Below are 21937 nucleotides of genomic sequence, written 5' to 3'. Positions count from 1 at the left end.
GAGGGCCATGATTATTCAGTTCAGAAGAAATAGCTATTTCTTAAAGAAAAATGGTACTATTTGGAATAGTTCAGATGGACACAGAGCAGCAGAGGAATAGCTAGCATAGTAGTTGATTGTAAAATGTAAGTTCCAGAACACTTCTTAAAACAAATTCTCATCTTCAACCAGGACAAGAAGACAGAAGTTCCAGTTTTTTAAGAAGTTCCAGTTAAGCAGCTACACTGTTAATGAAGAAATACAACTATTTCAAGGATAAACAAAAAATGTTATTAGTATTTTATAATTACCTTAATTTTCTGACTTTCACCACTGAAATGAGCAAAGACAGACACTCAAGAAGCCATAAAAGTGCAAGAATTTGCAGTTCCAGGTTCCCTACTTGGCAGGCAGCTGAGGTTCAGATAGCAAGCTAAGAAAAACCAGGCACGTTTCATACTGTTTTCACAAAATCAGCAAGCTCTGATGCAAATTTTACTTCTTTGTTCTTTTGTACCTTGCAGTGGGAATCTCTTTCACCTTAAAATATCTATGGAATAGGCAGAAAAGGAGTAGTTCCTCATGGTTTATGAAGCAATCAATCAAGCCATCACCTGCTTTTATTCATCGCTTCCAGAAGGAGCTAAAACACTTAAACTCAAATTAGAATAAGTCATTTATATATGCTGGAATAACCTCTTTCTACAGTTTTGGGGGCCCAGTTGGAAGAAGGACATCAACAAAGAACAAAACTGTTCAGAGAAGAGGAACAAATACTCAGTGCAGAGCTGCATGCAATCACTGGGATCCTTATGGCAAAACATCACTCCTCCAGTGGTCCAGCAGACCAGGGGTATGGACAGGAGAAGACTGCAAAGGGTTTGGAGCTAATCTGTTTCTTTTGTTTTTGCAACAGATTAGGACTAGGAAAACACAAGGGGTTAGTTTCAGTGCTATGAGAAGTATGTCTTGCTTGAGGAGTGGTAAATTGTGACATGTTACCTCAGCCCCTTGCAATTGTCTGGCAAATCCTTGATCACTGCACATAGATCTAAAGGACTGGGTTTAGAGGCTTAGAAGACATGGCATTCAAGCTTGGGAAAGCAAAAATAATAATAATAAAAAATTCTATTAGCAAGAATAAATTAAAAATATGCTTAAAATTATCCAGAAGCTCATTATTTTCTTGACACTTAATATAAAACTGACACTGAAATTAAAACGCTATAAATATAATGCAAACAAAGAAACAAAGACACATTTATGCTGTAGCGGTTCACCTGTGGAATTCATTATCACAGAAGGTCAGAAGTGTTAAACTGTGGATTTTTAAAGATCTAAATAGTGACCATGCATAGCATCTGTAATGAAGTGACATCAAGTTAATAATTTATTCTACCTGAAAAATTTTGGCATCATCTGATTTCCTACCAGGTTCAATGTAAATTTTTTCCCTTCTGCCTCAATGATGTGAAACTATAGTCATACCCTTTTTTGGAACATTTTCTGTCTCCTCATGCTCCCCCTCCCATAAAACAAAACAAAACAAACACATAGAAAAGAATGAAGATAAATTCTCTTAGATTGTGGCTTCTCTTTTATAAATTCAGAATAAGGTCCCTCCACATTTTTTGAAAATAAGCAGGGCTGGGAAAACTCTGAAGTGCCTGATTCATGTGAGGAGTTACAAAGTGAGATCTTCAGATTGTTTCATAGATACTGCAGCTTGTAGTGAACCATAGGTGGCTTTTCACCAGCTTCAGGATTTTTTCTTCTTAGTCCTTAAATCCCACATATATATCTTCCATTGTTTGGAAACGGGATTTCTCCTGCATGTCTTAATGAAAACCATCACATACTCTTAAGCTCCCGCTATATTTTGGTTTTGTGTTGGTGGCTGAGATTCATGGACATTTCAGTCACAGTATGCAGGGTTTGGGCATTCCACAGAGACTGCAAAAGCAGAAGTTGCCACTTTGGATCTTTGTTCTGGCTAATTCAGTGCTGTGGTTGTCCATGGGCAGGAATACTTTCTTCAGAGAAGAGCCACAGACAATTAGACCGTATGTTTTACATTAAGTACTCAGCCCGATTTCCAAATATTAGATTGGTTCGAGAGCTGAAGGAAAAAAAAAAAAAAAAAAAGAGTTTTATCTCCTTTCCAGTCTCAGCTAGACTCATAAACATTCAGTCCTTTTAATTTTCTTAAATTCTCCACCTCATGACAGGGAAGTTGATTTCAACCAATGCTGATCCTGATCAATTTTCACAGTCCTAGCTGAGCCTTTCACTCAGCTAAAGTGTCAGGTACAAGACACTTCATGGGCTAATGACCTGATCCAGTCTGGGAATTCTAATATCATTATAGCTGTCAATAGAAGAGGGTTGAGGAGGAAGAGCACCATCTTGATAATGTCCTTCAAAAATGAGAAAAGTTTTCTTCATACAGTTATGGACTCAAAATTGTCAACCACAAATTCATATGATTAATGAGAAGATTAAAATCTCATGCACATGCTCCAGAGAACACAACAGTTCCTGTACTAACTCTTCCTTTTTAACAAAAATACAGAAGTCCATCTTGGACATAGATAACCCTGTCTGAGGAAATCATGAAAAAAAAAAAAAAAAAAAAAAAAAGCAGCAGCCTTATTAAAGCTAACCAGAATGAGACACATCCAGGAATGAATAATGCCCAAGGAGACCTCAGGGTCAGAGTGGGCAGTGAATCAGACATTCACAATGCAATATGGCAGGGGAAAAGAAAGCCGGCAAATGTGGTCTGTCATAAAGGAGAGATAGAATGTGTCCAGAAGGCTCTCATGGGAATACTCTGCAAATACTCACTGAGCTCCTGACCTGTCATTGCCAAAAAAAAAAAAAAAAAATAATGAGGGAACTAGAGGAAGTTCAAAGAAGAACAATCAGAATGATCTGCAGGCTGGAAAAACTCAGCTGTGTGGAAAGACAAGAAAATCACTAGATAATGGCAGTGGTACTGAAAAGCCACTGCTTTTCTGGGTGATTTGCTTAAGTTCACAAACATGTGGAAAGCAGAATCCAGCCTCTTTTCACTGCTCTGGCTTTTGTAGGTATCATAGAGAGTCCCTAAAAGCCCAGTGCTGTGCTGAAGAAGGACTCTGCCAACACAGTGACTGTAGGGAATAGCTTGAAGGCTTCCCTAAGGAGCCCAGTACCAGTTTCAGGGATAACAGCATTGCTGAGACGGTGCTGCAGCACTGTAGCAATTACAGCACAAGCAGCAAGATGGTTACCTGAACTTCTGGTGCTCAGAGTATTTAAATTATACTAAAAGCCTTGAAATGGTCCAGAAGCAGGAGGACACAAAGGTGGCTTCGAGCCAGCACAGACCCATCCTTAAGACACACAGCAGGCTGAAATTGTGAGGGGTGGGTAGGAGGAAGGGAAGGAAGAGAGGAAGAAAAAAAATTACTTAAGATTGACTAGCAGGGGAAAAAAAATACATCATAAAGGTCAAACCTAAGATGTGGAGATGTGAGAGGCTAATGGCAGAAAGCTTCACTTCTCGCAACATTTGTCACGAATCTTAAGGAGACACGGTGCAGCTGAATTGGAGTGGACTCGTCAGATAAATAATAAATTGGCAGGCAATTTCCATCTTGTCATTTAATATTTAAGATTTAAACACCTAAAGCCTTATTTCAGGCTAGACTTTGGGGGGGGGGGGGGGGGGGGGGGGGGAAGAGAAGGTGCATGCACAATATGCATGTGTGAAGTGGGGCTCCACGAGCCCCACAGCAAAAGTCGTGATTTCAGTTCGTTGTGAATTAAGATTAGTCATAACCTGGCGAGTGGGGAGCCCTCTGGGGAGAGGGGGGCTGAGCAAAGGCAGGCACCTGGAAAATCCTCCTCCGCTGCTTCCCATTCACAGAGAAACCGCCACATGTGATCACCCCCCAAAAGTGTCATCGCCATTAATAATTCACCGAAATTCTTGATTCATCAAGTCTAGGAAGTTCCCGGGAAGTGTGGGAAAAGACCAGGCGGGCATCGCTGGTGTCAAGGGAAGGACTTGAAAACGGCTCCGGGGACGAGAAGCCGCACAGCACAAACGCAGCTCCCAACAGAGGAGCGTGCCTCTCCCTCCTCTTTACCTCCCCCTCTCCCGATTTTATTCTGCTTGTACTATCACTGCCGAACGATTAGGAAGAAGCTGGCTGCTACCTCAAGCACACAGCGGCTCTTCGGGGGGGGGGGGGGGGGGGGGGGGGGGGAAGGGGGGGTTCCCTACCACAGCAGCACAGCCCTCCCCCTCTGCCCTCCCACCGCATTCACTTGCAAATCGCTGCCCGCCCGGAGGAACCCGCTCCGCGCCCGCTCCGCGCCCGCTCCGCGCCTCCCCACCCCCCCGCCCCGCTCCGTCCCCCCCCCCCCCCCCCTCCGTCCCCAGTGCGGCAGGTCCGCCAGCTCCGGCATCCGCAGCGCCGGGAGTGCGTGTGGGGTGGGGGTGTGCGTGGGGTGGGGGTGTGCGGGGGGTGGGGGGGTGGGCGTGGGGGGGGGTGTGTGCGAGTGTGTGTGCGCGCCTGCCAGGGAGGCAAGCAGGGAGGGAGGAGTTTGGCTTCCCCCCCATCTTTTCCTCCCCCCTCCCCCTTTTTTTTTTTTTTTTTTTTTTTTTTTTTTTTTTATTAATCAGGAGCACCGAATGGAAACCAATCAGATAGAGAGCCCCCTCGGCTTGGCCTGCCTGCATGCTGGAGTTAAAAAGTGCTGCCGGCCAAGCGGGAGCCCCAGTGAGCGCCGGGGCGGCTGAGCGCCGGGGCCGGGGAACCGGAGCCAGAACCGGAGCCAGAACCGGAGCCAGAACCGGAGCCAGAACCGGAGCCGCTGCTGCCGCCGACCCGGGCCAGACTCGGCTCTCATCGTCCCCGCTTGCTGGTAAGGAGCTGCGGCTTTGCACTTCTTTCGGAGCAAGTTTTGACCGTCACCTGGCAGCTGCCTTCTTCCCTTTTAATGTTTTTTGTTTGGTTGGTTTTTTTTGTTTTGTTTTGTTTGGTTTTTTTTTTTTTTTTTTTTTTTTTTTTTTCCCGTGCTTATTTAGAATGGTAAATAAGGGGCGGGGGGGGGGTGGGGGTGGGGGGTGAGGGGGGAGGCAGAGCACTTATTTTGCAAAGTTGGCAGCTCTCTTGCAGGGGGCTCTGCACCCCATCGCCGCGCCGGGGTGTCCATCCCCGCGTGTCCGTGGCGCTGCCCGGTGGCTCCGGGTTTGCGTGAGGACCGCGTTTGCTGTCGTTTTAAGTCAGGCAAAGGGATGCGGCGTTTTCCCAGGAATTGTTACCGCCAGCAAGACACTTCAGTCGAGGGGAGGTGATGAGAGCGGGAGGAGGGTCGTGTGTGTTTAGAGGGGAATAATAATCATCATCATAATATCAACAGCAACAAAAGGAGAAGTGTGATGAATAACTAGAAAACCGTATTTAAAAAGAATGTGTCTTGGTTTCTTGACACTGCCTAGTTGCTGTGAAATGGATACAGGGCAAAACCCTTTGGATCATGAGCAAAATCTGAGGTGAAGTGCAGAGCTGAATGTAGAGCACGCTTGAAATGAGGCGCTACCTCAGCAAAAAGAAGGGGCAGATATGGGGACGTTACAGGAATTGACAAATGTGAAATATTTTATTTGATAAAAGAACGGGTTTGAGTGTGATGGATGTGATTGAAGAAAGGGGTTAGTTGTACAGGCATTTTTGCAGGAGGGAAGTTGGGTAATTGCAGAAAGAAAGCTGGTAACATACTTTGTACGTCAGATAGAGCTATTTATATATTCACATGTATATAACATCTACACGCACACACAGGGAAAGCAATCCACAGTATGTATACTATATATATGTATTCTTATGCAAAAGGTTGTGTCAAGAGATAAGCAATAGCAGTAGAGGTCACTGGCTGTGGAAAGAAGTCTTGTCACTGCTGCAATAAAATCCATATTTTACGGAGAGTTAAATGCAGTACTTTGTAAGTGCAAGTGGACGGTCATCTAAGTAACTCCTGATGACATTCAAGGATCAAGAAGTTTAATGACCAAAATTACTCCCGGCACGATAGCATAGCTGCTACTTTTATATAAATTGAGAAGATGTGGCACCTTTTTCCTTGTACTTGTGTATGGTGTGGGATTTTAAAGTTCTCTTAACACTGCATGAGAGATTGTGTAGCAAAAATTACTTAGAGTGTAAGGTCAGTCCTTTCTCCAGATATATTGTTCCTCTAGAACAGCTGGAATAGAGAGTACAGTTGTTCCTGCCTATTCAGTAATGGGTGAGGATGGTACATACATCCTACATGTGTACTTCATGAGCTGTGTGCATGAACACATGCAAAATGAGAATACTTCCATCAAGAGCAAGGCTATTTCCATTCCCTTTTGTCATAGGACCATATGTAATATCAGCCTGGAAATAATATAATTTCAATGGAGTAAAATTGCTTGAACGTGCAGACCTCTGGTTTTAATCAAAATAGACATAACTCTCCCAGTCAAGATAAAGGCTTATCTCATGTATTTGCTGGGCTGAAATCTCTATGCACTCAGTTCTGTTCAAATGTGCTTGCATTTTCCTTAAAACATTCCGTAAAATTGATTAACATCTGTTCCTGAGCAATATAATGCTATGGGTAATGGTGCATCCCTATTCATTTCTTTTTTTTCTAATTCCTGTTTAAAGACAATAAGTTTGAATGTCAGGGGAGAGTCTGGTGGGGCTTGAAGGCTTGTGATCAAGATCAAGTAGATTCCTTTATCATGGATATATACAGTTTTAAAGGCCTGGCAGCAATGACACAATTGGATAGCTCCTTTAAACAGCCCAAATGTGCTAATAAAGACTGCAGGGCTGAATCCCTTTTTCCTTTCCTCTCAGATGTTATCTGACATAGCACCAGTAAATATACAGTCTCATATGCTTCTGGCTTTCAGCTGCACCATAATCTTTTTGGACATATTTCTAGTAGCTTGCAGTTGACTTTTGAGCTGGGGGAGGGAGGGGGAAAGCAGCCAGTCTTTTCAGAATAATGTAATCAAAGGGAGCGATACTTTTTCCAGGGAAAATGGCATTGATTCAGTCCTATTGCAGTTCTCTGCAATTCTCCTTCACAGCCATTTAAGGAACTGGGGTCCCCATAGGGACTTATTAGTCCCTCTAGGTATTTTAGTTTTCACACCACTTCACAGCTCTGGAGTGCTGGCGTTGAGATACACAAAAGATTACATTTATAGACATGGTCATCATTTTCTAACCAAGCTGTTCATCTAGAAATACGCATCTTAACTTCTGACTCTACCCTCCCTCCCTCCTTCCCTTGCACAGTTCTCCCATGCAAACAGTAACCTGCCGCTCAAGGCAGACTTCCCTTTCATAAAGTTTGCATTTTGCCATCTGCTGTTTCAATAATATTTAGTTGAGCGACTTCCTTGAAAGCAAAACACGCAAGTTAAAAAAAGTTGTGGGTTTTTTTTTTTTCCCCTCCTTTTTGATGAAGATCTTGAAACTAATGCAGACTTGATAGAAGTTATATATGTGTTTATGCTCTCACCAGCTGAGATCCTGCCAGAGCACCTTCCATCTGGGAGCAACCCTCTACTCAAGGGCACACTGGTTTTCTTAGGGTAGGATCCTCCCTCCAGCCCATGGTCCCCTCAGGTCTGCTACATCATTTTTGCTTTGACTGAAGATTTCAGCAGACCGATCTGGTTGTTAACAGACTTCTGCAGTATTTCGGGGTTTGGAAGGAATCGCTATTGGGTTTGCTAGTGGATGCCTGTGTGCTCTGTAGTGGTCAAGTAGATCTAGAGGGCATCAACATTGATCTGTTGTTAAATGAAATGTTGGTCTCCGTCTCTTGCTTAACTGAACTTTTTAGTGTGCAGACTGCTCTTTGTTGACTACTTTTAAACTATGTTCACTTGTTAGTGCAATCTTGTGGCATTATGGCTCAAGATGGGCAGGAAATTGCTTATGGATCTCCTTGGAAATGGTGTCTAATTACTAAAATGAAAGGTAGCTGTAATCTATAAAAACGAGTGGGTAGAATCTGTTGGAAACAGCAGGCCCCACTGTGATGGTGCCTCATCTTGCATAATGGTTGCAATTCCTCTAGTGGCTCTGCTGCAATTATACCAGAATAAAGTAGAATTGGTTTTCAGTATCTTTTGATTATCCTAAGCGTGTGGGAAATGCCATGGAGGGGCTGTACCTTGGAAGCTGGGTGTTAGGGAGACTTCTTCATTAACCCCTTAAAGGTACAGTTAGCTGCAGCAACTGCTCCAATTTCTTCAAAAGCTGTGTCATTTGGGGTTTTCTTCTTGTTCCTTTTAATTTTTCTAAATAATTACTTGTGTTCGCAACTCTCAGAAAAAGGGCTGATAAACTTAGTTGTGGTTATCTTGACTGCCATATGAGGCCAAATTCAGGACCTTTACAACATAAATCTCTAAAGTCAGGCCCCCATCCTGCACATGAAGTGAACGGCTCTGTGTGCCACAATGCAATCTCTTCTGCTGACTCTCTGCAGGATTCAACTTGCAGAATGAACATGATTCTCAAGTTTAGATGTGCTCTGGTTGAGATAAAAATCCAGTAGCTGCTGGTTTGCTCATGCTGCTTGCTTAGTCATGGCAACCCTTTCCAAAGAGTCTGGAGAAACTGGGCTCTGTGAGGAAAGAGGTGTTATAACATCTCACCTTGTTTCGTTTGGGATGGGTAGAGAAGAGATGTAGAGGGAATGTTTAGTGCAATTAAACCCAGCTGTTGTCTGTCTTTATTGCTTAACAAAAAGCACAGGGCAGATTAGTCCCTGCCTGAGTCTTAAAAACACCCGTGAAGAATGCATAATTAATGCAAAACATCAACAGAAAAAGTCATCCTCTCTGGGTTATGTTGTGAGTGATGCTGCAGTGGAACTAGGTGGAGAAAGTGCTGGATAATTTAAAGTATTAATTTGAGTACTTCACATCCATTTGGGTTTTTCCTGCTGTAAATCTCAGCCTAAGAGCTTCTTTCTCATCCTTCCCTAGTGACTGGCCACTATCTGTTGGGAGTCCATCCAGCCTTGAGTTCCTAAGCTTCTCCAGGGCACTGCTGTGTTTCCTAATCCTCATCACCCATCAGCAGCTTCCTCTCCCTATTTCAGGCAGCGTTATCCCTCCTTGTACCCATGACCATCTCCTGTAGTTACTCCAGGTGTGGCTGGTTGCCAACATTGTCTTCCACTTTATTTATTTTCCTGGCTGGGTACTTGGCACTGAAAGACCCAAACAAATACTGTGAATATTTTTATTTATGCTTTTGTTTGTTTGTTAACAGGAGCATTCCCAGAAGAAACTAGAATAACTGTAGTTCAGAACTATTTAAAGTGGTGAGAATTAATGTTACTGGTTGGTACAGCCGGTCTCGTGGAGCTGCCCGCTCCTCCAAGTATTTTCCTCTTTCAAAGTAAAACAGAAAACACAGTTTTTCCTGCAGCTGCAACCCCCTCAGCAGTGGTGAGAAACAGTGCTGATGGGAAAGGAAAACTGCATCTTGCTGGTGCGGGGAGCCTGTGAGCCCTGCCAGGATGGAAAAGGCATGTTTGGCGTGGTGTCTTTCATGAGTTATGGTTTTGGACCTCCAAAGAGAAACTTTAAGTGAAGAAGTGATTGCTTAACTGTGACGGTGCCAGAGCATTTTTGATAGCACTCTGCTGAAACATCCAAGATTACTACTGATACTGCATTACCTTTCTTCACACCCAGCCACAAGACACTCTCTCCATACTCTCCTCCTTGCCAAGTGCACAGGCAGAAGAGTATATCCGTTTCCATCTGGTCACATTCAGGAACAGTGCCAACCTTGCTATGTTTTAAGTAACCTGTTCAATAATGGCTTTATTCTGTCATTGTGGGCAAATATTTTATGGATTAATTAGCTTGTCTTGTGAGGATATACATATGTATTTATATATAGCCAGAAAGTGCTTAGTTCTAGCCAGAATGTGACTATTAGATTTGATATGCAACATAAATACCCATCATAATGCCGCAGCTCATCCCTAGTGACACACCACAACGCACAGAAGAGAGCACTTTATGAATGAGATCGGTCCTGTATGATCTGGGTACCTTAATTCGTCTCGGCTAAACTAATTCCATTATCTTGCTGTAATGTTTACAGCTGCCTGTGAGATAACAGGTAGTGTATCTTTCCAGCATTCCCACTTCTGCATCTAATCTCAGAGCCAGAGCAGGACCACCTAGGAGAAGGGTCAGCAGGAATTGAAAATTAGCACAGAAATTAAACACTAGTTGAGTTTCCCCAGGTACTGCAGGTGCGTGCTTGTCTGGGTGTAAGGCAGAGCTGCCTACTCCCAAACTGCTGCATTTCACTTGTCAGTTAATAGCTTCTATAAGCACAAAGGCTGCTTAATCAACACGATCATTAGCATGTAGCTCTTTTTTGTGTGAAGGGTAAGACTGAACTCAAAGAAAATACTTGACTCTGATGATAACCCTGCTTTGTGTTCTCAAAGGTTGTGGGGATCCAGACCTGTCCCGCCTGTGAGGCGGTGGGGTGGTGGAAGGACCACACACGCCTGCAGGTCCCAACGGGGGATGCTGATACCAAGCAACATGGGGGCCAACCTCTGTACTGATGCTCTCACCTGAGGGAAAGCCCTCTTGCTTAGAGAGATATCCATGTGTCCTCCTCCCCTATCCCCCTCAGTTCCAATACATTAACAAAATAATTAAAAGCACGGTTGCTTTTAGTTTTTCCCTAAGCATTCAGGTGAAGTCTGTTTCTTTGCTGAACTGATCCTCTGTGTGTGCTTGGTGGTTTGTGACTTTAGGGTGTCATTAGTCTGGCAATCATTATTTGACAAAAGCATCTTTACGGACAAAAAGAAAGTTAAATAGCTTATTGTATCATGCCTAAAAAACCCAAACCCCACTATCATTTTGAGATGCTGTGTTGACATCTGGGAGTCCTGCTTCAAGTAACGGACAAGGCATAGTTGGTTGACATGAGGCCTTCACTCAAAAGCTGCTTAAGTGTTCCACAATCTCTAAAAAATAAGTCTTCACCATACAGCCCCCCTGTGAGACTGGTCTGTATAATTGGCCTTGTTTTACAGCAGGGGGAAGCGAATGACAACAGAGGTGAGTGACTTGCTGAAGGTCACACGAGGAGGCCATAGCACAGCAGGGATGCTGAACCAGGATCTTACAGCAAGTACAGCTTGAAGTCAGCCCTCCTGGCTCTCTGCTGCTCACTTGAGTTGTTGGAGCTGATCAAAGCATGGATGGGGAAAGAAAAAAATCAGATTTGGGTCTCTTTTTTTATCCAAAAGAAAGCCAATTATTTTTCTCAAGGACTCCTTGAAGCCGCTTTGACACTCTCTCCCCAAAGGATTTTCTGGATGTTTTTTGCTTGTTTGTTCAGCCGTGTTCTGCATGGAGGGGAAGGGGGGAGGCTGGGTAGCTCCAGAGCTGTCTGGGACAAGGCTGAATATCATTCCTGGGAGAAAGTAATCTGAGCTGTCCCCAAGCAAGGTGGTGATGACCTTCCCCTATGCATTGGCCCAGTTGGACTTGTCACAGAGTTTCTTTACCATTCCCTGCCTCATCCATTCCCACCTACTTACGCCTGTGAGAGAGAAGCAGATAAAAAAAAAGTGTCATAGAAGGCTGCCTTTTCTGCCTGCTGCTGCCCGTGGTTTGAGGCTGACAGAGGTCACACCACACTCTCTCTTGTTCACATCCATGCCTGTATGAATTAATTTCAAAGCACCCCTGCTTTGTAAACATCTAAGGACTAGTATTCTTAGTGCATAGATATGAAAATGAGTCACAAGGAAGTTACCTGAATAAGGTCATGGCATACACCAATACCCCTGGCATGGGTATTAATCCTAGTATAAATAAATAGAGGAAGAAGTAGAAGACAACAAATAAAAAAAGACACATTAAATTTACAAGTTATATGTCAGGGTTAGAGCCAACTAGTACCAGGTTCTGAGCAGTGTGCCACCTACTATGCCCTCATGCTTTTGGGGCTGGCCTCTAAAACTGATCAACCATTACAAGAATTCAAGAGAGCCTATTTCCTCATTTTCACAGTGTGAAGAGTGCTCTGGCAGAGCACAGAGCAGGAATGTATAGAGTTAGAATCCCTTTCAGGGAACAAATTCCTTTTGTGAAATTGGTGCTCAATTTAACTGTCACTGCTGAAAGGGAAAAAGATGCAGAAGCAACTTTTAAGTCCACCAGTCACATCCCTTTAAGCAATTTATGCTGTGCCAACCAGTTTTATAAAACTCTGTATTTCATCTTAACTCCATTTAAGTCTAAATAATATGAATGCCCTGCTACAGTATTTCCCTTCTTACTGCTGATAATTACCAAGTTATTTCTGCTATAAACAAAGCAGTGTTATTCTCTCTCTCTGCCTTATCATACCTGGTCCCAGAGCAGTTTACTTTTAAACATACCAATAAACTGCACTGGAGACCACAAGACTGTTTGAATACTTAAGTGCCTTCCTGGATCAAGATGTCAGCATCTTGTAATGAAGTGTTTACAACTTTGCAATTATTTCCATGGTGAACAAACTGGGACCTCCAAAAATTTGTATACTTGGTCTCCCTAAAAAAAGTAGGCTAGGAAAAGTGGGGGTGGAAAAAAAGCCTCTGTCAGGAGTGATCATCATTTCACATTGAAGCCCCTTCAGCAATACAGCCCTGGCTCATTTGTACAGCATGGAGGTGGATTCTCTGCTGTCCTTCTACTCCTGTCAGCAGCTGGGGGCAGTTGCAGCAGGGTTGCAGAGGACTGGACTGATTGTCATTTTCTGGCTAGGTCTGCTGGAACAGAGCAGGGACATCTTTCCTCTGTGCAAGTGTTGATGTGTGTCGCATCTCTAAGGCCATTTCTTAGCTCAGAGTCTTCCTTCTGGTGCCTGTGTCTTCAGGTCCTCAGTACTTAAGAGGAAGCAGCGCATAAACATCTGAGGAAAAAAGCCAGCCCAGTGTATCTTATTTATTAATATTTACAGCCATCAGCACAATTCTGCAGACAATCTAATCTCAAGGAGCTTTGAAATTCAGTGCTTTTCAGAGCAGCGTTTCCCATCAGAAACAGAAGTGTGCGCTCAGGTTTGTAGAAAGGATTTCTCTTTCTCTTGGAAAAAAAAAATACAAAACAACAATAAAATAGGCTCCCACTTTTCTCAGCACATAATTTATATTGTTATGAAATTAAATGTATTATCATATTGTAACATGTTAAGATGTCTTTTGCAGGATTTCTGAAGCGGATCCTCATTAATATACCTTAATTAATTTGTCCGATATCTCAAAGCTATTTGATATCACAGTTACTGTAAGGTATGACAGAGTTTTCCTTAGCGCCAGGTTGTAATTTCAACCAGGCTAGTAAATGGTAGGTCAGAAGCTGGTTGCCGCAAATCTAGGAGGTTAAAATACACTGCACATCCTTGTCTCCTGTTGTAATATCATCCTGAACCCTGGATGAGCTAAAGTAAATCCTGGGGTTACTCAGGAGCAGGTTTTGCCCTCTTGGAATGGCTCATTTAATATTAAGTGTATTTTGTGCTTATTACAGAGGTAATTGTGTTTGGTCAAACTGGCATTAAAACCAGCCTTCATGTGATGCAGGCACCTCAGGTGCAGATTTAGTTTCGAGCCCTGATCCAAGCAAGTATCCGTTACGTCTCAGAGGCTGCAGGGTCACCGTGGGATGGAGCTGCTGGAGCAGTGGTGCCTCGGGGGGGTCAGGAGGGGAAGTTAGCAACAGGCATCCCCAGGAGGCAGCCGGAAATCTTACTTCTGGAGGCTGAATTTAGCAATGGCGAGCACATAGACTAGGTGGCTAGCAGAGACAACAGCTTCAGCAAGTGCTTGACTGGGGTGCAATCCAAAACACCAGAGGTCTTGCGTTAAGTCCCAAACTTAGCGTGCTTGTCTACGGTGGTGGTAGAAGGTACCAGATTATGGCAGCAGCAGCAGTTTCCAGCTCTGGGAATGGTGGGGTGAGCACAAGGAGGAGATGGTCAGCCAGCCAGTACTTCAAGTCCCATTCTTCACTTCCTTCAAAGGTTACATGGTGGAAGGTTTGATATTTTTTATATACACTACTGATGGTAGTGTAGGACTCATGGTTATCCCAGTTTTTATGGGATGTGCTGTATAAAGGGTAATGAGGATATGTTTCAGGCACCACCCAACCTTTTACGTTCCCTTTCCCTTACATATTTCTCTTCTTCCATTGGACTGTTTCACGCTCATCTATTGTTTTATATCCTTTTCCCAGCTCTGAGCCTGTTAGAATCATAGAATTGTTTAGGTTGGAAAAGACCTTTAAGATCATCGGGTCCAATTGTTAACCTAGCACTGCTAAATCCACCACTAAATCATGTCCTCAAGCACCATGTTGCCTCTGGGAAGACAAGACATGCCAGGAAAACAAAAGTTCAGCAGATATCAGTGTGTTGGAGGTAGATTGTTGTCCTCAACATGGTGCATCATGGGGCTGGAGGAGCTCGCCCTGCACTTGCTGATTTACCATTGACTCCAACTGCCTGAACAGAGCAAAGACCAAGCAAGATTCAGCTGCAAGCTGGGATAGGATGAATTATTGTAAATAACTGAGCTAAGCCATTAGAAATAAGTTGCTAATGTAAGCAAGATTAACTTGATGTGCTGCCTGAAATGAGATATTAGAGATGATAGGGGAGAGAGAGAAAACTTTTCATTTAGATGGAAACAGGACTGATTAATTAAGCAGTAACAAACAAGGAACCTTGTCTTGAATTGATATGAGTCTTCCAGTGCTAATTTAACACAAAGTACAGCTTCCAATTTGTTATTAAATTAAAATGGCTTTTAAAATTGTTTACATTTTTTTTTTTTCCCCTTATCTGTTTCTGTGTGGCAAAATGATTATTCTGGCTAGTTAGAGAAACCAATCAGAGCTACAGAAAGTGTAGGTTGAAGGGGGGAAAGATTGTCCTGTTGTGTAATTAAGAAATATACACTAATATCCATGACATCATGAATAAGCACTTCAAAGTAGTAAGTGTGCTTGGTATTGCATATTAAACTAAACAATTAGCATGCTAACAAGCTCCTCTGGACATACAGTGAAAAAGCATTGCAGGTAAGGAAATGACTGATTCTTATTTTTTTAGTCTAAAGATCTGCTCACCTGACTGACAAATATTATTAAAGAATAATGAGGAAGAAGCATTTCTCCTTTTTCTTCCTTCCCCCTTTTCTTGCAATTTTCAAAGCACTTTTAATTTGGCAGACTTTGTGATTACCCCATATAAGGGAGCTTTTGCTACCCCCATCAAAGTATATGATGGATATGTGAGACATTGTGTCTGATAGACAAATCCTATGGAACAACAGGGAAAATAACCTTGTAGCGACATTCCTTTTTTAGTCTCAAACAAGTTTTACTCTTGACAGGAATGATTCTGTGTAATTTATTGTAGGATAGCTCAATGGTAGCAATTTGTCATGCATTGTGATGTAATTTGATGGGTTCATTTCTTAAATGAATTATGGATTATGGATTACATCTGTATATCAACAACAGAGCTGTATCTTTTATGTAAATATTCCCTCAACTTTTCCTTCCTCTTCCAATCCATTTTCCATCATACAGAGATGACTTTTCTTCCATCTAATCTTTCTACTAATAAGGTGGTTAATAATTTAGCAGCCTAAAAAATGAGCATATTTCAAAGGAGTTGGTATCAATGGTAGTGTAAGAGCCTCAGGCTACAACAGTGTGGATGAGGCTACCAAAGTTTTAGAGTCAGGATCCCAACTGTCTTTCTGCTTCAGGCAGCTATTTTATTAAAGTTGGTATTAAACAACACCGCCTAAGGTCTGATTAACAATTTATGACTTCCTAAGAAGGATTAGCAGAAGCCTATCATTTTTATATTTAAATCTTAATTTGCATCTAAGAGAAACCGTACCCAGGTTTGTATTTTCATTATTTATTATTTTTATTATTACTATTGCTGCCTTCAAAACATTGCTTATGTGAACATTGCAGGCACCAGTTTGTTGTACTGATCTTTTAATACCTCATCCCCTCACATATTTCAGAGGGAAAACTGACCTCTTGCATCATGCGGTGGGCTTGATCCTGAAAAATTATGGCTTTTGTCTCTTGCTGGGCTGAGTTGCTTTTCACTGTTCCTTAAGTCTGTTGGGATGGAGGGTGATCGGCCCTTGACAGAGTCAGGCTGAGATCTGCAAACCCAGGAGATTAATGTTGTCCAGCTAACGTTACTTTAGAGAATTAAATCCAGATGTACGTGACCAAGGCTTGCCTGAACTACCTTCCCAGGGAGGAATTTTCCTTCTTGACATTTATTTTGTGCAACTAGTCGCATCTCCATCTCAGGGATGTTTTTCTATAAGCCTCCCAGCCCTGCTTATTAGGTTACTGCTGGGCAGGCTCTGCTAGGAGAGGAGGCAGTGTGTGATCCTGCTGCTATATTCTGGGAAGCAATGGAGCAGGAGCTGTTGCTTTTTGCTATTACAGAGGCAGCCGAGAAAGGAGCATGCTACCAGGTGGGAAGGGGGTGGGGAGTAGACACGAGTAAGTCTGCTGGCCAAACTTTGCTCCCTCTCCCGAGTATAAAAATGAGGCCAAAGAAATGCAGCTTAATGGAACAGAGTAGAATTTATTCCACTCCTGGCAAAGCTGGTTGACATTTTATTTTTTTAATTATTTAAATGTTCAAATAGAAAATAATAACAATGGTCTGTTTTGTTATCTATTTTCAAATTGATGTAATGCCCCCTCTTGAATTTGTCTTCTCCAAGTTCAGCTGCTTTAAAAAACTGCATGGCAAATTTTATTTTTTTTCCCTGTGTGTTTCCATTTCTGATACTCTTCAGTGGATTTAACACTCATTTCACCAAGGGTTGGATGTGGTGGTCACAGCCTGTAGAGCTAAGGGAAAAGATTCACAGCTAGGGGCTATGAGCTCTACTGGCTCACAGCAAGGGAGACATTATTTTTGTCATCTTGAGCTTCTCTAGTCAGTAAGACAGTAAAAGGCTCAAAAGAATTGTTGATATTTAAGCATCTTCATTGCTTTATTTGAACTCTCAACATCTCCCTGTCTTTTCTTTTAATCAATAGCTTAGTTTTCGCCTTGGACTTGAGGACTCCAAGTTTAAAAATGCTAGAGCCATAGTCTGAAAACTGATGGTTCTTCAAAGTAAAAACGAGCATTAACACATTGAGAGGAAGATTTCTGATTTTCTTGGCTTTTCAGGGTGTGATAAGCTGAATTTTAGTTTTAGAGCTGCATTCACATTTCAAGGATCTGCTGTTAGAAGGACTTGGAGGACCTCAGTCAGAATATTTTCTTGTAGTGCTTGTGTTCAGCATGTGTTTGTGGGCCATTGCTGTCAGTGGGATTTAAGCAAATGCTCAAAAGATTGTGCTGAATCAGGGGCTGAGCAGTACCTGCGAGGAATAAGGCTCTTAGATTCAGGAATAGCAACATTCAAGGTTTCTACCTTATTCTTCAGTTCTGACTGAAATTTTATCTAGTCACATTCTCAGTCAAAAGAGTACAAATTAATATTATTTCATTGACTTCCAGGGAGCTGTAATGATAAATATGAGCTGAAAAACTGGACCAAAGAAGCAGAAGAAAATGTATTAAAAAATTATTAATAGTGGACATGCGCAGGCAGGAACTGAGAGCAGTCAGCGTCCCCCACTCCTCACTCTCCCATTAAAACATCCTCAGCCGTGTAGCCAGAGCAGGAGCGACATCATGGGACTGCTGTGGCCAGTGACACAGCAAACAGCAGCACAAGCAATTAGTTCATACTTAATCTGTGTGATGAATTATTTATCAAAACTATTCTACAGCAACATATTATTATTTATTCGTATGACGTTAATGCCCACAAGTCCTAATTGCATGAAGCAGTGCTCTAACCTAATAGAGTCCCAGCTGGCAAATATGTTCAGAGAAATCAGTCTTGGCTGCAGAATTATTTGACCAAAATGTGGCTAACTTCACAGGAAATCATATTAAAATAGAGCAGTTAAGTGAGTTCTACCCTATAATAGATGTGTAAGTTAAACATGTCGGCTATGCTTTTGCCCAATTAAAGCACACTTATTAAAAAAAAGTAAGTGAATGCCTATTATATTATGATTCATTCTGTAACCACTGGAATGATTTTAAAGTCTTCTGTGTACCGAATTTTCAGGTGAGGTCAATGTGATTTTCACTCACAATGATGACTTATCGGTTCCCTTAAATGAATCAGGGAAAAAAAAAAAAAAAAAAAAGCACAAGAATATTTTATGTGGAAGGAAAACATGGTATCAGGCCTAACATAAGGATATCACAATTGTTTGATGAAAATAAGAGAAAGAACTAAGAAATAAAAAGTGAGGTACAAAAAGTTCACTGGGAGCTCCTTAGAGGTCAGTGGACACCATAATATGTGCCTTCAGTGGTCCTGAGGATAAATTCTGCCCTCAGTGTCGCACATCTTTCCACTGTATTTGTAGGTAGGACTGTTGCCAGGAAAATGGCCTCTTCTTTGCTTTATTTTTCATTTTATTCCTATTCTGTGACTGCACAGTCTAAAGTAGGCACTAACCTATGCCTAGTTGTATATACGCTGTTCAGCCTTGGTCAGGAGGTATTTTATGGTCATCCCAGGTTGCTTTCTGCAGCAAGGATAAGAAAGTTTTGTGGGAAATGTTGGCTTTGTTCCATGTGAATCTGCAACAGCACGCCACAGGATGCAGATACAAGCATTGTGTATGCGTCAAAAGAACTACTCAATGAAAAAAATCTGTCAATGCCTTGTTTGGCATAGACCTCTACTTTTGGATGCTCATTACTAATTGAGTTCCCCTACGCACCAATGCACTAAAATTTTCTCATGTGGACATTATGTCCAGGAGAACATGTGGATATCAGCTTGCAGTGGAGTGTCAACTGGCCTGAATCCAAACCATAAAGCCAAATACCTTCACGTGATGAAGGTGTTTGGAGACTGAACTGAGGTCCACGTTGTGCAAGTGGCCTCAACTTGACATGACTGAATGAGGGAAATGCATGAAGTTGTGATCTCTTAACATCTGTTCTTGCCTTATTTTCTGAATCTGTTCAGAACAAGTAGACACCCAGCCCTGCAGTCACACACCCCAGCTTTAAATGGGTTACTGGTAACCAGCTTTGCACTTTGCGGCTCAAATCTTTCTGCTGCTTCAACCCAGCTCTGAAATGTGTCCCTTCAGGTTATCTTGCATAAACATAAAACTCCAAATTAGCATTGCAAGCAGCCATTGCCCTCAAAAAACAGTAGTTTTTCTGTGCTCAGTGCATATTTGCCATCTGCTAATGCATTAAAAAAAAAAAAAAAAAATAGAATCTGGGCAAAGTCCTTATCCTTAATTGGAGTAAATCCATGTGTAACTCCAATAACTTTAAGGAACTGTCATCAGCTTTACCAGCTGATGAACGGGCCTTTGCAACTGCAAAGCAGAGGATGCTTTGGAGCATTTGGGCTATGCATTGTTTCTGCCTGACTGAAAGGATGCCAAAGGGAGGGACCACACTTCCATGGAGGCAGCCTTCTGTCTGTTGTCCGCTGTACGGAACAGGGTGTATGCCGACACACTGCAATCCTTCTGCACTTCTGGCTGCTTGGCTCTAGGCACAACTCGCATACCTTGTGATATAAATACTCAGCTTTGCTTTCTCAGCTCTAACCCTTCCCATGAAAAGTCAGAAGCGTGGACACTATGCCAAAAATAGGAAGTTGAGCCCTAAGCTCCTGCAGAAATGATCTCTTTAAAAGCCATAAGCAAAGAGGAAAAAGGGTGTGGGACCATCTCACACCAGGAAGGATACTTTGTCTGTGGGACTTTTCCTCTATCAGAGAAAAATTAAAAAAACAACCAACACCTTAAAAGATTAAAATGACAACCCCAGTTCTTTTGGACACAGGAGTGAGCATCTTAACCTGACTCCTGCTCAGGCTGAGTAGCATGTCACAGCCTGGCTCATGCAACACCATTACTATTCAGGCCACTGACAGTGGAAAAAAATAGAGGACTGTCAAAGAAAGAAATGTAGAATGGTGAAAATTTATAAAGAATATGATTACATTTTACTTCTAAAATTCTCTCTATTTTAAAAAAGAGAGAATCTTAGCATTTATCTTTTTCCCACAATACAGTGGATTGGTAAGTGCCCATGGGGGAGGGATGTCTGGGAACAGAAAAGAACACTTTCCAAAGGCTTTTAACTAACTACTTGGACAAGGCTAGTTCAGTAAGAGTGTTTAAAAGGCCTTACAGGAGAAATTTTGCATATTTACTTCACGGCTCACCCTCGCATACTTGTCTCTTTCAATAAACTATTACTCTGCCATTGAGAGCACCTGGCTTGCTGGCTGGTATCGCACATCTTTCAGTATGTTGATACCAACATAGCTGGTATTCTTCAGGGGATTGGCAAGCAAATGGGTTTTTGAAAGCCCTCTACCTTCAAGGCCCCTACGCAAACCCCAGCTAGAACAGATGCTAACAGTCGAAAGCACCATTAGAACCACCTAATGGCTCTTCAGGGGACTGTGTAAGCAAAACAAGTATTTGCATTCCCTTTCATACAGGAAAAAATAAATAGTAGGAGGTTGTATTAATAGCATCATCTGTTGAGAACTTCAGTGGCACTGGCCCATGAACCAGTAGCAGAAGTGACATGGAGGATGGCACTGCAAAACAAACTCTAGCTCTTTGGTGAGGTCAGCTGGAGAAACTCTCATTGCTGCTGTTTATCCACTATCTGTCCTGTGGACAAATAAAAGCCTTCAGCCGCTGCAGCTGCCAGTGTCTACACTGAAGAAGCATTGCATCCGTAGAGAATTTTAAAAGAAAAAAAAAAAAAAAAAAAAAAAAAGCAGCAGCTCATTCCAAGGTAGCTGCTTTGCCATGGAGGCAGGCACGGGAAGGATTCCTGAACTTTTGGGCCCCTGAGTTACTCAATGATCCTATAGCCTGTGTTTTCTCATATCTGCAGAGAATTACAGACAGGGGAGTCTCTTATCTCAGGATGGAATTCACTTTTCTCACACTCTAGTCATGCAGTAAAAGACCTGCAGTGAATATACCTGATGCATTTAGATCACATTTTTAAATCTTAAAACTTTGACTTGCAATATCTCCTGTGATGGAGGAGGAACAGGTGAAGGGGGAACAAAAGACACTCTTAGTTTTGCAACCCCCACTAGAGACCAGTTTTTAAAAGGAATTGGATAACTCAAGGTTTAAGTGTCAGTGCCTTTATTTTCATGAGTAATCCTTGTTCATGCTGAGTTCAAATTTTTTTGTAAAGTGCATTTTATCACTACCTTTTAAGGTCTTTACACTCTGGAGCAGATCATTTACAAATTCACAATGGAAAAATTATTTCATGAAGCCAGTGGTGACTCACTTGAATAAGAGTTTGCATACCTGGACACTGAGGTTTGAAGATTCTCTGAGTACTCATACTTTGTAGACATACACCTTAACAGAAGCACAGGCATGCAAAAAGAGACCATATGGCATGCAGTCATAAATAGAACAGATTTTGCCCTCAGACGAATAGATGTACATGCATCTAAAATGCATATAGCTGTTCATCCCATGCAGACACCTTTTTCTTCCACTTAGATTTAAGTCCTATCTAAAGCTCAGCCTTAAGTTCTGGTTCATCAGCTAGGCATATCAGTATTCTTCCAAGGGAAAAGGAAAGCAAAAAAAAAAAAAAAAATCCCAAACAACCAAAAACATTTATAACAGCTGAGGACATGATCCTGTTTTCTGTTGTTTAGACTGTCTGGTCAAATGACAGGACCTACATTTGCTCTT

At 42.2% G+C, this 21937-nt stretch overlaps 1 protein-coding gene across 1 annotated transcript in view; it reads left to right on the top strand.

The window, feature by feature from the left end:
• The first annotated feature begins 4581 nt into the window (after positions 1-4581).
• The window catches only part of CDH6 (cadherin 6), a 108095-nt gene continuing 90739 nt past the window's right edge, over positions 4582-21937 (top strand). Inside the window, exon 1 of the mRNA XM_032991919.2 lies at positions 4582-4896. The gene's annotated coding sequence lies outside the window, so the exon portion shown is untranslated. The remainder of the gene's footprint in view (positions 4897-21937) is intronic.

The sequence above is a fragment of the Tyto alba genome, unplaced genomic scaffold, assembly GCF_018691265.1.
Source record: "Tyto alba isolate M040663 unplaced genomic scaffold, T.alba_DEE_v4.0 Super-Scaffold_48, whole genome shotgun sequence".
Classification (NCBI taxonomy): Eukaryota; Metazoa; Chordata; class Aves; order Strigiformes; family Tytonidae; genus Tyto; species Tyto alba.
This window is presented reverse-complemented; position numbering and strand designations above follow the sequence as displayed.